This window comes from Sinocyclocheilus grahami, unplaced genomic scaffold (genome assembly GCF_001515645.1).
Source record: "Sinocyclocheilus grahami isolate Dianchi unplaced genomic scaffold, SAMN03320097.WGS_v1.1 scaffold85.1, whole genome shotgun sequence".
NCBI classification, from domain to species: Eukaryota; Metazoa; Chordata; class Actinopteri; order Cypriniformes; family Cyprinidae; genus Sinocyclocheilus; species Sinocyclocheilus grahami.
Genome location: NW_015505264.1, coordinates 1338248 through 1355262, shown reverse-complemented (window position 1 = coordinate 1355262; position 17015 = coordinate 1338248).

Genomic DNA, 17015 nt, shown 5'->3' with positions numbered 1-17015 from the left:
TCAGTTATTTATGTTAGGGCGTTATGCTATTTGATTGTTGCATTATTTTATTGATAAAAGTTGATAGTTGTCACCTTTTTGTGGTGAATTTTTGGCAACTACTGTTGTCTGTTTGTGTGTTGTATCATGATTGTTTTCAGTGTATGTAAACTTGCTTTTGTGCACTGCTCTCTTTAAAGGGGTCATATGATGCGATTTCAGTTTTTCCTTTCTCTTTGGAGTGTTACAAGCTCTTGGTGCATAAAGAAGATCTGTAAAGTTGCAAAGACTAAAGTCTCAAATCCAAAGAGATATTCTTTATAAAAGTTAAGAGTCAACCACGCCTACCTAAAACAGCTTGTTCTAACTACTGTCTACGTCACGATGTGGGAAGATTTGCATAACGCTGCCCAAATGTTCGCGCAAAGAAAGAAGGCGTAACTTTTATTCTCGCTGTAGTATTGTTGCTGCCGCTGCCGCCATGTCGTGAAGGCGCTGTGTGCTTCGTTGTGAAAGCGAAACTACTTTGTTTGGCCTTCCAAAAGAGGACGATATCCGCTTCGTCATGCCTGGAGCTGATCCGTGCTGGTCGCTGAGGAAATACATTAACTTCGCGCTGTGGATCGCCGGATCGGCTTTCACCGTGGACGAAGCGGAGTCCAGCCCGGGGTCGTCACATGTGGTTGCCGCAAGCCCGCCGGCCTCTGCTCACTCAAGCCGGCCTCCTCTCACTCATCCCGCCGTGTGTTTCATTGTGAAAGCGAAACTACTTTGTTTGGCCTTCCAAAAGAGGACACGACTAGAAATCAGTGGTTAAGTTGTATTTACAACACTGTTCCAGAACAGTTCAACCCAAATATTCAGATGTGTCCAGCGCATTTTATGGAGGACTGTTTCCTGATCCTGGTAGAGTAGACTACAATGCCGGCTGTTCTGACTCACAAACTGAAAGTACGTTTTTTATATTTAAAAAATTTGCCACTGATGATTCAAACGCGAATTTTGGGCAGTGTAGAGTAGGGCTTGTTGTTTGTCATTTCTCTGATCACAAATGCAGACATGGTTTTATGTTTATGCGGCACGATGCAATGTGTAAAAAGACAGTATAAGTCATTATAATCAGTAATTATGTCCCCACTGGATGCAACAAGTGCCTCGTTTATAATGAGTTTGAATGTTTTTGTCTCTCTTGGCCAGACAAGGCATCAAAATATGGTAAGGTGCGCAACATTTCTGTCACACGCTTGAGGAATTCAGCCAATCACAACGCACTGGATAGCTGGCCAATCAGAGCACACCTCGCTTTTCAGACGATGAGCTTTGTAAAAATCGATGCGTTTCAGAAAGGCGGGGCATAGAGGTGAAACAATAATGTACAGTATGTGGAAAATAATGTGTTTTTTGAACCTTAAACCACGTAAACACATTTCATTACACCAAATACATAAAATAATGTTCTTTTAAGCAACATCATAGGTCCCCTTTAAAATGGTAAAAAGAGTGGTATAAAGACTTAAATTAATAAAAAAAATATACATAAAAAATTAATTATGAGAATTTTTTTTTACAATACTACAATAAAAAAACCTGTAAATTCCTTAACTGTAAATAATTCATGTTATTATATTGTAAAATACTGTAGAATGTGCTGTGTATATTTGGAATTTAAAAAAGTATGAATTTAATTATATATTACCTTTACCACACTGTAGAGCCATATAACACTAAATAAGAAATAAATAAGAAATAATTTATTCCCAGAAGTCCCTGCACAAGTTTGATTAAATTTGTAAAAGGTCTTTGTTGTAAGTTATACAGTACATTATACATTTATGTAATTTAGTTAATGATTATTACATTATTTTTGTAATAAAAGTTGATAGTTGTCACCTTTTTTGTGTTGTCTGTTGTCTGTTTGTTTTTTGTTTTTTTTGTAGCAGGATTTTTTAAAATGTATTTACAGCATATGTAAGCTTATTTTTATCCACCTCTCTCTTTAAAATGATAAAAACAGTGGTATAAAGACTTAAAGTAATCTAAAACCAGTGTCATACTTATACAGTAATAATCCCATCAGTGACAGATTTATGTTGGCCTGTGTAGTCAGCTGTTACCCAAAGGCAAATTTAAATAGTGAGAGAAAACAATGTGTGATTTTCAAGCATATCTTTTATGTGCTATCAGTACAGGCTCACGCTGGCTTCATTTCCGGCCTCGTCCTTTTTGAAGAGCAACTGGACGTTTTGATGAGCAATAGAACCCATCTGCTCCTTAAATTCCTCCAACTGGTGTGTGAATATGACGTAGACTATATGTTCAGCGAGAACCCTCGTCCTTCTGTTACCTGGACTTCGCTCTGGGAAAGTATCACAGATTTTCTGCCCGTTTGGCCGCGTCTGCCTTGGAGAACGAATTTGTACCTACGACGTGTCTGCCCGACCCCACAACTGTCCCTCGCGAAGGCGAGCTGGATGCGGCAGTGCGTTAATTCAACACGCTAAAGGCTCGTCTATTGTGTGATAGTAGGAAGACTGCTGAACAGAAGGTCCGCTGTCTCTCCACACTCGCTGCTCGAACCCACCCTCACCCCCTTTCATAACGATGGCAGATGGCTCCCGATGAATCCTTCATAATCATGTCAGGCCGGCTCCTCCAATCCCAAAACACATTTCAGCAGACAGAGAATTACACAAAAGATAAAAGCAGCCACCGGACGACAAAGACAAACAAACATCCACTTGGCGAGCAAGTTCCTATTCCGTAATACCTTTTAATCAAACTTGGTCTTAGGTTGCTCGCGATCGGCCTTCGAAAATGAGCGAGTTGAAAACACGATTTTCCACATAAACTATTGACCTTTGTATTCTTTTGTCAAACTCGGCCCATGTAATGTTGTTAATTGTGGTTCAGGTGAGGTTTGTCTCACCTCATTTCAAGGTCATGCACCACTAAGGCCATTTTCTTGACTCAAAGGGCACGTAATTTCACAGCAGTGTACTCCTCATTAATCCCTCCTGAGTGGGTGCTTGGGAAGTTCCAGATCACAGATTTGTTTTGCTCTTGTTTTCTGACTCACTGCGTCTCACGGCTCCACTGAAACATTAACCCCTGCACCCCACCCCGCTAAACGAGTGCGCACACACTTGCGAGACAACAATCACAAAGAGGCTCTTTACGCTAATGTTCCTTGTTTGTGGATGAGTTACTTTGGAGGGTGTGGGAAAGATTGATGGTTTGGCCTGGTGGAAATCCAAAGATCTGAATACAAAAATGTTTGGTTTTCTGTAATAGTGGGGACTTAATAGTAATAGTTTTCTGTAATAGTGGGGAGTGTTTTTATACTGAACTAATACTATTTTATGGCTCATATCCTTCTCAGAACCCTTTTTGCAATTTTTGATTTTCATCAAGACATTATTTTGTGTTTTTAACACATTTTCTTCTTGGAGGCTGTTGGCTGGTCAGCATCATGTAGGTCATTTTAGGTTTTAATACAGAGGCTGAAAAAACATGGTACATGGTGCTTGTACATATGACAATAAATTACTTTTAATATTTAATATTTAAAACAATTTTAATATTTAAGTCTCACTGTACTTCTAGGAAAAATGCTATTGTCTGAGCTCAGTATCAACATTTTGTTGTCAAATGCACTTTCCAGCATTTGTATGTGTGTCTTTGTTAACATAGTCCAGCAATTTTCACTTTTCATTCCATTTCATTTCTTTCCGCTAAACTTTTGTTGATGCATGAATAATTTATGAGGGAAACTAAAGCTCTTTCATCAACATGAAATAACAATTTGCAAATTTATGGAAACCACTAATTACTCGCCTTATTTGCCGTGACTATGATATTAAATATTCATAAATGTGTGATTATTTTTCTGATTTGTCTGTGGTTTGTTTTCAGACACCATTTTCAATAAATGAGATGCTTTGCAGCAGAAAAAAAATGTTTTGATGCAAGTCTTTCGCGCAGAACTTGTCTAAAACAAAACAAAATTAACCTTAACCCTTCACGTTAGATATTCCAAAGATGGTTTTAAAGCCTGTAATATTTTATAAAGCTGTTACTGAATTATATCTCATCTACAAGGGGATCTGAGTATCTCAGACCACTAACCACAGCTGACAGCATTTCGTAGTTGTTCTTTGTCTCAAAGGGCTCATCTGATCTCTGAGCAATGGTGAGATGTTGGATCCCAGCTGGGACTTTCAAATGAGCCCCCCGTCACCGCATCTGAAGGTAATGCTGGCATTTAACCTTAAATTTATGACTTTGTTATATCAGAATTAATTACTGATAGTTCCAACAAACTGAAATGGTGCTGACGAAAACACTAAGCACAGGCAATTTAGCTCTATTTGCGCATTAATTTGGGCCCACCTGTGATGCTCACTGTGCTGAGTAGCTACATCAGTTTTCATTACGGCTCACGCCGAGTGGTTTTAGTTGAATTACGGTATTAATTATCGAATTCACAAGGTATGAGGGTGACTAACGCTCCTCCGCAGACACCTGTGAAAGTTTTCCGTTCCTCCTGGAGACGGTTTGCATGTCTCCTTGGCATAACCTTCAAAAAAAATAAAAATCTGGTAATGAGCTGTCATGATCACCCGGATAACATTCGGGCTGTTTTTGAGATTTACTCTGCAAATAACAAATCATGGAATCTGAAATAAGCTGAAATTGTATAGTGAACTTGTTCTGATCGGGTCAGTCTGTCCAGTTTCTTCTTGACAGGTTGAGGTCGGGAATCAAAGAGGGCCGTCATTTAGCCCTTGGCTGGATTTTCATGTTGTAAAGTGCTGTATTAATCATAATCACACAACACCATTAGACTATGTCATTCTATTACAGAAATCACATTATCATACATTTCATTAATTAAAGTCTAACCCAGTCAACCTACTCAGAGAGGTGCCACCTCCAGAGGGGAAAAGCGGAAGGGATAAGTAGTTGAGAGTGGAGGGCAGAGGTCAAAGGTCACTCTACTCTCCAACATGACATAAAAGAGGTGCGATATTTGCATGTACAGGGCTTTTGTGGCAACTCCGGCGGGCAGGTTTTGATGGGTTCTTCTCCTGATGAGTGTCCTCTAAATGCGGCTAACAGTGGGGAGATTTGAGGTACAGGTGAAGGCACAATTACATCCTGGGTCAGGCATGACATAGGACAACAAGGCTCAGACAACTCCTTTGTTTCTCATTGGCCCCCCAAATTAACATGGAGTGGTCTGGATGAGTGGTACCTGTCATAGACACCGGTGTGACGATGCTTAAAAGTGTGACTCTTTCCAGAGTGCCCTCCATGCCCCCCATTTATCCCACCAAGATCGGCATTTTCTCAAGTACACAAACAACTGCAATTATCACAGGTAGCTTGCACTTTACCCAGCACTTGTAAACACATGCAACTTCATGCGAAACTGAATAAAACTGCATATACAGCCCAGTGTAGAAGTGTTAACTCTTGTGTGCCTCATTATATTGTGAGTAGAGGAATGTGAAAAAGAAGGCTGGTGTTTGCCAACAGTTTTTGGAGTGTTTATCCACAAAGGTTTTGTAATAGATGCGACAGGACTCTAAATTTTAACACCATAAGAGATGTGGCAGCAGTGTTATGGTTTGTATAATGAGCATCCAAACTGCAGCGGCAAAGATCGCAATTAAAATATCACGCAATGAACTGCCATAACCCACTAATTATGAGAAAAATATAACACTAATTCTTTGGTTAAAACATTATTCTTTGTGTTAAACAACTGAGGCGTCGCACTTCAGAATTTAGAACTATACCTTACTAAGCAAAATTGCTGATGCCAGATTAGCGCTGCCCTGGAATATTTGCTTCTGATTGGTCAGTAATAGCGTTAATATGACACGAATTTGACCCCATATTGTTGACGTCAGATACAGCTAAATAATGGCATAAAAGGACGTTTCTCGATACTGGATGTACAACGATACTTCATGTCCGCGTGTTGAAGCGACTCCAATAACGTGATATTTAGACCCTGGAATGTGAATTTTACCGGAGGATCCCCGCCGAAAAATGTGTATTTTACCCCCCTTAATGCGATTTTTACCGGGGAACCCCCTTCGAAACGTGATTAGGCTAGTTTTGAGTAGCAGTTGTGCGGGTTTTGTTGCGAAAACCTGGCGCCATCTTGTGTCTCACAATGTTTGTTTACAAACAGTAAATATGGTCTCGGAGAACATGCTGCTTTCATGGTGATGCAAAACTTTTGTTATGGCTATGTCAAAATCCCACTCGACGTACCATCTAGAGTTCTTCATACAATGAATGGAGGACGCTGAATGCCGGCTTTTCTTTTTATTTCGTTTTTCCCAAGCCAATGAAGTGCAGAGTGCTCACAGGTGCAAAACATAGAAAAAATTCCATATGAAAATCCTACTTCAAAGTACAAAAATAAACAAACCAAAACAAACAACCTTGGTTCAGGTTTAACAATGATTCAATCAGAGGACTCCTCAATAGCTACTGCACCCCAGCTAAAGACTCCCTGACTGCTTCATTACATGAGAATTTATACACTTGGGTTCAACCATTTCCCAGAAGCTGTAATATCACATAATCACATATTAACACATAAAAAGATTAAACATCGAATAACACTATTTCCTTCAATACACCAAATATCAATAGCACAATATACCATAACTTCAATTTAGCAATAATTATAGAAAGTCAAATACAAGAACTCCTAAAACAGTTTCCACCCCTTTCCACTTGGTATCTCCCACTCCCCATGATGCAACACAGGAAAGGTATAAAAAGGCTGACAAAAGACCTTTCGGGTCTTTTACTCAGTTCAAGATGGCCACCACTATGTATGCTGATCCAGGTAATAGCCAACAGTTTATAAGAAAAGCTTAAGTGTCCACTGGTTTTAGTGCCCAGGTGTGTAAATGTGTATGTGTATGTATGTGTGTGTGGGTGTCATCCATCTCTCCACCTTGCTGACACATCAAGGTAAATAAAGAGTCTTAAAACCCAAGTATGTGTTTGTCTTAATACAAAAAAGGGTTAGGCAGAGGGAACAGAGGGCAGCTCTGTGACAGGCTAGAAACAAGAAGATGAAGACATAGCTTGGAAAAACAACTAACCAGTAATTTGGATGACAGTTTAATAAAGTATAAAATGCATTATTGTAATACCTATGTATCATTTTGTTAGGACGCTGATTGGTTTTTACTTTGTAGTGGACAAATTATATTATTTTAGCCGAAGTTAATCTACTTAAGTAAAATGATAATATAGATTTTTATTTATGTGGTGGAATATTTTAGCTACCAGAAGCTATTCTCTATTCATTTAGGCCTATAGAATTGAGTTTAGTGTATTTTATGATCTTGCTTTGGGTTAGGTTGACTAAAAGAAATATAGCTTCAGCTTCTGTTGCATTGTGACGTTTGGCCACAGTTACAGGTCGATGGAGAAAATCTCAAAATGGCCAAATATTGGCCTGGCCGATATATATCGTCTATATGGAGTTGAGTAGTGCAACGGCAGATATACAGGTGATCAGACAGACAGGCAATGCTGGTGTCTGCCATCTCTCTGGGCCTGATTAGCATGTGTACTGTATGTTCTCTCATGCTGCAGTGTTGACCTGTGCTGTCATATCCCTGATTACCTCCCTGATTCACTTTCCTTGTTCAGTAATGTGCAATCAATCATAATCAATTAGCCAAAATGTTGAATCATTAAAACCATTATCATTAATTAAAATAATTATCACTTTCTGCCAATGCTTCATTGCCACTGTTGTCTAACGTGTCTGCAGCCCACCAGACTCTCTCTTGCTCTCTCACTTCTTGCTCTCTTTCTCACAGCTCTAATACTTTGACAGGAAAGATTTTCTTTTGCTTGGAATCATGAACTGTTTTAATCTTTATCACTTTTTTCTTATGTAATTTTTTTTTAATTACCAGTTTAAACATATAATCACTTATGACTTACTAATATTAGAATTACAAGACATGTACATTTAAGAAGGCTCAAATTGAATTCAGAACAATATTTTCTGCTAATATGCACATTTGTACTTTTACTAATGATTTTTTTGCAAATCAATTTAGCTCTATTTAAACATTGTTTTGTAGATCAGATTAGTTTTTTACTATTTATTTTTGTTAGTTTAGGTGGAAACCTTTTAAGACACATAAAAATATAAAATTAAACTAACATCATCGATTTAATAACATTTGCATACTGTTATGGTAGGTCTATTTGTTTGCATATTTGCACACTTAATTTTCTTGTCTGTTTATCAAACCATATTACCATATTGTATATTACTAATATACAAATAGTAGTATAATAGTATCTTTCTTCCCCTCTATAATATACTGTATTTGTATATATATTTACAACTTCTTTATCATTTTACCTTAACCTTGAGAGCTGAAGTTTGCAATTTTCTGTGTTGAAATACTACAATTTGGTAGCACTGGCTCAACCAATAGCGTGAGTTTGTTGGCCAGTGGCAGATTTGGCAGTGTTTGGGAAACCTGTCCTATAACAATTATTTTTGCAGTTCCTTTTGGAAATATATGGCCCAAAAAATTTACGCTTCAGCTTTAGCACTGTTCTTTTGTTGCCTTGTAAGTGCTGTTTTTTTTTTTATCTTCAGGAAATGCAAATATATATTTTGACTGCTTTATACACTATTGAAATTGGCCCTATAAAATGACACAACAATGACTACTTGACATTGGATGCCCTGATGTGTCGCTGTCAGGCGGTGTATCATCTTCAATAAGTGAACATTACAGCACTAGTTCCCCTCTCTCACGCTTGACTCATTTTCCGCTGTTGATGCACATGTGAATTTTGCAGGACTTTGAGAGAGATGCCGGTAATGATGTGTAAACATCCAAAAGGCACACTGCACAGAAGCCCTGAAGGCAGAAAGGAGGATAGAGAAAGTCATCCGAAAATGCGCAGGAATGGCGGTAATTCCGTCTTTTCACATGACTGTCAGTACGCTTTTGCTCTCTGCTCTAGGTTTAAACCTGGAATAGACCTGTCATCTTAAAACTCTCAATAATTGCACATGGCAAATTTTCCTTGAACGTGCCCAGGGGCCGCGCGCTTGTGTATGTACCCCTGCCGACTGCGTCTTCAGTCAAGCTCACCCGTGAGATTGAGGTCTCTGCACAGCAATGCTCAGGGGAATCTGGGACATCATTTAATGCTACGGTGCTAAAGCAGGCGTCTCATTGGGGTCACATCGCACCCTCGAAATGGAAATTGACCCGAACGTTGCGGGGGATCCCACACGCAGCACCGTTAAATCACTCTGTCATGAGTGAACTTCCACACTGCGAGGGTCCTTGCGTCCTCGGATAACATGGCGGTTGTTGCCATACTATTCAGATTCCAAACTCTCTGCTGTCAGTGCGTAGGGGGTTAGATCGGAGATGCTGTGTCTTCCGTGGCAGTCTGCCTGCTGAGGAGAGGAAGGAAGGGAGGCACACTCTCAGAAAAAGGTACAAAAGATATTACTTGTGCGGTACCCTTTCAAAGGGTACTAATAAGTGCCATTTAGGTTCTAATATATACGTTTAAGGTTCTAATATGCATCCTTTTGAGGTAAATAATGTACCTTGTGAAAGATTTCCAACCCAGTGACAACTTTTGTACCTTTTTTCTGAGAATGCAGGCCTGGAAATGGAGGTCTGGAGACATGAGGCATGCCACTGAGGAGCCGATCTATGGAGTGGCATATGAAACGCACTTGATTACATTAGTAGCAAATGGTCTGCAGGAATGAGTGTAATTGTAGCTCATTATGAGCTCTGGAGTGTGACGTGGTTAAAAGAGATTACATTTTTCCATATTCAGAACTATCCTGAACTCGGAAGGCTTTGTATCAAACACGGTAGTGAGGTAAATAGCTTAATGTGCACAACACACACTCCTATTAAACAGTCATGGTTTGATGTTTAGGGTTGTCACATGACATGTTTCCCAAGTACGACATGTTCCTGAAAAAACATCCTTTGTTCTTCCTGAATCATTCCTATTAAAAAAAAAATATATATATATATATATACAACAGTTCGTTCTGGCTCTCAAATCTGATTGGTTGAGAACCGTGAGATATTGTACTGGTATCGCTACAGGAACGCCCTTTCACAATGTTGTATCACTCCGCTTGTTCTAGCCGGGTCTATATTTAAAAAAAAATATTTAGCTAATCATTGAGTACGTTAGTTAATATAAGAAGAAACGTCTAGCTTCGCGGCCTCTCTCTCTCTCATTTGGATGCACGTCTTGCCGCATTGTTTCTCTCTTATAACCTCATTATTTCTCACTAATAACCTAACCGAAGCAGCACATGCCCTTGATACGAATTCTAAAAGTGACGTATGTCAAACTGTCAACTTGAGCTTTGAATCCGTGGCGGAAGGAAGTAGTTCCGCACAAAAGAGGGTTTTATTAGGCACTCCGTTGTTTCTTTTTAATTACAGACATGTTCTGTCGAACTGTTGTATAAACACAATACTCGAGTGATATTGCTCATATATATTTATATATCCTCCTGAGACCCAGCTATGGAGTTTTTGCCTCTGTAGTGGACATTATATTTTAGTGTATTTCTCTGAGACCTCACATGTCACACATAACTTAGGAATAAAATATAATTGTTCAAAAATGTTATTTTACCATTTTTTTCTTATGCTCTAAACAATGTAATGACATGAAACAATACTAAATTCACAAAGCTTTTTATTTCTGGTTCTCAGGAGGATATATATATATATATATTTAAATACATTTTGATCCTACAAAATAAAAAATCTGAATAGGTTGGTCCTAAAATCTGTTTGGTTGATGGGAATGTTGTTTCAATAACTCAAGGTCACGCGTGACGGTTCTAACACTCACCCCCCCCCCCTTTAATCTCTGTATAATTTATTTGTAAATTTTTTAAAAAATCTATAACTTTATTTATTTACTTAGCATTTTGGTGAACATTCATAAAATTGACTCCTAGAAGTGTTTTTTTTTTTTTCAGTTTTAAATCTGTTGTACTTCTGCTAACATCTTAAAGGGATAGTTCACCCAAAAATGAAAATTCTGTCATTAATTACTCACCCTCATGTCATTCCAAACCCGAAATCTTCGTTCATCTTCGGAACACAATTTAAGATATTTTTGATTAAATCTTAGAGCTTTCTGACCCTGCATAGACAGCAATGGATCTACCACATTCAAGGCCCAAAAATGTGAACGCACGTCAAAGTCTGACACTTTGACAGAATGACAGAATTTTCATTTTTGGGTGAACTAATCCTTTAAGAGGGTAGTTGTTTTGCATGATCTTTGACTAATTTCTAAGTGGTTAAACTGACTGTTACAACTCACCCTGTATTACAACCACTCCAAGTCTCCCCGACTGTAGAATCAGTATGCATCTGGTGCATTTATATGAAAAATGCAATGAAAAATGTGAAAAACTGATACGCGAATGATATCACATAGCTAGTTTGTTTGCATGATGGATGGGTCCTGCTCATCTACTCAGACTGTTTGTGCTTAAAGGCTCTCATTGGTGTATAAAAAAAAAAAACCCAAGGCAAGCCGTGCTGGCTGTCGTGTTATAAAGGATGCAGGACGAGAACGCAGACATGATTTCATGGCTAATGATTCCTGCGCTAGTATCACTATGGGCAGCGGAGAGGATAACCAAGTTGAGCTGTCTTTGCTCAAATGATTCAATTAGGCCAGCTGTCCCCATTTGTCATGGCCCAACTCGCTTTTAGATTACCTTCCAAGAGCGCATACGTGCCTCTGCATTGGACATACCCAGTCAACAATTTTGGGGGGGGAAAAAAAGGAAAGATAGTTAGAAATAAATAAATAAAAAATTGTCAGATTAAGCACATAAAGCCAATTATTGATAATAAATGTGACCTTTTGTTTCAAGGCAAGCTTGATGGCAAATTCTCGGTGTGAAATAGAGGGAAATCCCTGGAGCATGTCACATTGATTGGCAGGACAGAGATGGTCCTGCTATGCTTGAGAGAGACTACAGATGAGACTACACATGAATGGGGTAAATCATTAACGCAACTGGGTCAAAAGCACATGAAAATAATACAATATATACAAGTGCAAATGCTCATGTTTCCAGTAAGATTGCTAATTGGCATTTAAGAAATGATTGCAGTTGTTGACAGTTTATATATTATATTATAGACAAAAATTAATGTTAAAATGAGCAAAGAATTCATCTTAAGCAAGAGTTTGTATTGATAGAAAATGTACAAGAAAATTTCCTTTACAAATGCTGAACGCGAAGGATGTTTCACTAAGGAAGAAATACATTAATATTGTACAGCCAGTTATTGTGCATTCCTTTTGTGTATACATTTTGAGACTATTGATGATAGTCATCTGACTCATGATGAGTAATCTTTTACTTCTATATTTCTTCTTTATACCTTTAAAGGTAGCTTATAAGCAAAGTGAATAGTTTTAAATCTGTAATTCTGATTTTTATTTGTATTTTGTGGAAAATATATTTCTAATCTAGTAGATCACACATCATTTGATTTGCATAATTTGAAATACAAGTGCAAATGCTCACATTTCCAGTAAGATAAATGGTAATGAGCATTTAAGCTAATTTCAGACTTTAAAAAAATATTTATAATATTACAAAAGCTTTATCAGAAATTATAACAGTAATTGTAATTTTTTATTATATTATATTATATTGTTCCATATAATTATTTAAAGGGGTCATATGATGCGATTTCAATTTTTCCTTTCTCTTTGGAGTGTTACAAGCTCTTGGTGCATAAAGAAGATCTGTAAAGTTGCAAAAACTAAAGTCTCAAATCCAAAGAGATATTCTTTATAAAAGTTAAGAGTCAGCCACACCCTCCTAAAATGACTCGTTCTAACACGCCCCCACATGTCTACATCACGATGTGGGAAGATTTGTATAACGCCGCCCAAATGTAGAGTAGGTTTGTTGTTTGTTGTTTCTCCGATCACAAATGCAGACATGGTTTTATGTTTATGCAGCACGATACGCAACACAACGTGTAAAAAGACAGTATAAGTCATTATAATCAGTAATTATGTCCCCACTGGATGCAACAAATGCCTCGTTTGTAATGGGTTTTATTGGTTTTGTCTCGTCTAGTGATGTCCGGATCGCGAACGAATCGTTCTATTTAACCGGTCGAACCAGTTCACCAAATCAAACTGAATCGTTTGAAATGGTTCACGTCTCCAGTACGCACTAATCCACAAATTACTTAAGTTATTCGTTTTTTTTATTGATGTGCACGAGCAGAGCAGCTAGACTGAGTCTCGTCCTGCTGGGAGACGGCATCATAGTATGTTAAGGGGCGTAACATTTCCGTCACACGCTTGAGGTATTCGGCCAATCACAACACACTGGATAGCTGGCCAATCAGAGCACACCTCGCTTTTTCAGAACGATGAGCTTTGTAAAAATCGACATGTTTCAGAAAGGTGGGGCATAGAGGAGAAACAATAATGTACATTATATGGAAAATAATGGGTTTTTTTAACCTTAAACCGCATAAACACATTGCATTACACCAAATACACAACATAATGTTTTTTTAAGCAACATCATATGACCCCTTTAACATAGTTTTACATTAAGTCTAAAAAGTTTTGTATTGATAGAAAATGTGCTAATTAAGGAGTGAATCATTTTAAATCTGTAATTCTGATTTTGTATGCAATATTTTGTGGAAAACATGATAGCAATCACAATTTACAGTAGACATAGAGGTGTCAGGACAAGTGAGTTTGACTTTATTTGGAGTCATCATCACTTTTTATTATTGTTTTTAACTGTATATGTATCAAGCATGTGCAGATAAACATGATAAAAGGATAAATATGACAATGATATCACTTGTGAGGGATCATGATTCCTAGTGTGAGAGGAGAACATGTATTTGGAGACATGGCTCAGAATAGACACATATACTTATCACAGTAATTCAGAAAGGAAATCAACAGCAAGGAAAAGAGGGGGTCACACTTATCCATGTGAATTCATTCATTCACAGCAGCAAACATTCATTAATGCAATTTCCATCTATTTTGTCAGTCTTGTAACCCACAATGCTAACAAGGGGCAGAGAAAGGACTGTGGGCCTTGAAAAAAAACAAGCACTTAAATCCTGGACTGAAACAGGAAATTAACAATGCTCAGACACATCAGACACTGCTCTTGACCTTCAAGCCATCATTATTGGAGGGGTGCTAATAGAACAGTTGTCCGTTTACAGTTGTCAAACCAACAAATAACAAGAAAGTAAATAGCTTACAGATGATGTTACTGATGGAAGATTTAGCTTAACAAACCTCAAGCTTCGGTTAAGTGGCAGTAGGAAATAATAAAGCCTTTTTGCTCTCAAGGGCAATGCCATTGTTATTTGTGATCTTCAAGATACGGTACATATCTTGTTAAATATGTACAGAGTTTTTGTAACAGCTACATTCATGTTTTGACCAGTGTCAGAATTTAGAAATGGGCTTCCTTTCAACTTTATAGATGTAGATATGGGAGGAATATACTGAATTGAAATTCAAAGAAAATCAATGGTCAACAGGAATTAGATTAATCCATAAATATGAAACATAAATAATTACATCCTTAATTTTGAATTATCATTCCTATGTATACATCGAATACATTGTTGTTTCCCAAATGTTTCTTGTTAAACTAAGTGTTAAGTTTAAATTAACTGTAAAATGTATATATATATATATATAACTATAATATACTGTATTATATATAAAATATTTTATTGTGTTAATTTTTAAGGTTATTTCTTAATTTTTATTTATTTATATATTTATTTTACATTTCTACATTTTAAGGCATCAAAAGCAATGTTGTAAAAATTACTTAATGAGTCTATTATTTTATTGATTAAATATCAATGATTAGCTCTATTTTGAGGAGTTTGGGATAAATGAGATCTTGTAAAATTTTTGTCAATTAAATTAAGTCAAGGTTAAAGTATTTAAATATACTGTATGTGTAGTACAAATATCAAAAGGTTTTAATTCAAACATCAATTGTTACAGGGGTAGTTCACCCAAAAATAAAATTCTGTCATTAATTACTCACCTTCATGTCGTTCCAAACCTGTAAGACCTTTGTTCATCTTTGGAACACAAATTAAGATATTTTTGATGCGTTCCGAGAGCTCTCTGACCCTCCCATAGACAGTAAGGGTTCTTACACGATCAAGGCTCAGAAACGTAGCAAGGAGATTGTTAAAATTGAATTGTTGAATAAAGTTGTTATTTTTGTTTTCTTTGCTCACAAATAGTATTCTCGTAGCTTCGTAAAATTACGGTTGAACCACTGATGTCACGTGGAGCATTTTAACAATCTCCTTGCTACGTTTCTGAGCCTTGATCGTGTAAGGACCCTTGCTGTCTATGGGAGGGTCAGAGAGCTCTCGGAATGCATCGAAAATATCTTAATTTGTGTTCCGAAGATGAACGAAGGTCTTACGTGTTTGGAATGACATGAGTGCGAGTAATTCATGACAGAATTTTCATTTTTAGGTGAATTATCCCTTCAATATCATCTAATGTTTCTGGATCTATAGTTACATGACTTTATTTTAATTGCAATGTAATTTTAATTCTATTTAAATTCAATTTTACATCCTTTTTGCTAATCAAATTCAGAAATTAATTCTAAGTTCAGTTCTGAATGGGACATAACTCTCATTTTTCACACCAAGAGAGTGCTGTAGTTTGGATCCTTTTAGTCTTTTTAATCTTTTAGTTTTGTTATTGGATTGAAATATTTGTCCTTAATGAAACAAAGCATCGGAGATGTTTAGCATTTGAGCTGACATTACGGCTTTGACCTTCCCATGCTCCCCAGCATGATGTTCTCTCTGCACATTCTGTTTAAAGGTCAAATATGATCACCTCATCAAACCCCATTCAAACATTCATCTTTATGAAACGTTGCAGCATTCTGAGCATTCCCGTCGACTCGCGTCCCCTCCTGCTAGCGGTGTGCTTTGTTTAGCCGAAGATGCTGGCACCCGTTCTGTCCCTCCCTACCTGCAGCATCAAGCAGGCTGCGTTAGGGGGCTGAGGCCATGCCAAAACACAATTTGGACTGTCTCCAGCACTTCATTGGAAAGTAATGGTTTTCACTGAACTGAGTTATGACCAGCTGTTTGCAGACAGTCTGTGACATACTGATAGACCAGAACACCGTATGTTGCTTTCCAAATCAAATGATACAAGGAGTGTGACAGAGTGGTGAAACATCTGTCATTAGCAATTTTCAGCACGCTCCACTAATTCTGGACAAAATATGGGTAATGAAGTTACCGCAGGAAACTTCAAATACTGTCAGCGCAACAAGGCTGTAAGAAACCGGTGTTCATGAAGGCTTATAATCTAATTCATTTGTTGTAAGACATACAGACGGAGCGATAATTGTTTTTGATCATCGTATTTTAAAATGCAAATCACAAATGTTCTTCTTTAATCAAAGAACAAAAATCAAGGATGGGCGGGAGATTTGTTCCTTGTTACCGAGACTCCCTCCCTTGTAGTTCTTGCCATCAGCGGGGGCATCTGAGTGAGGGCCACAAAGGTTTGACGTGTCTGAGCGTCATTGCTCACTCGACCCAGTAGCGTGAATCCAGTCTGGCTTGTTCTCTGTGATCTAATGAAAAGACATCCTGCTGTTACAGAGAGCTGAAATGGAAGTGTTTTATCTTGCCAGCTGCAAAAGACCACCATATGCAATTTCACATTTGCCTATACAGTAGTTCTCTCAGCACCGATTCTCATTTCATTAGCTTGTTTAGTAATGGTTTATAGAGTGGGATATGTGGATTATGTTTAGAATGTTCATAAAGCTTAATACCGGTACTTGAGAAATATGCCAAACAAATGCAGAATTTCATAATTTTAGACACACTTTTTTCCTGTAATCATTCAGTCATCAGGGTTAT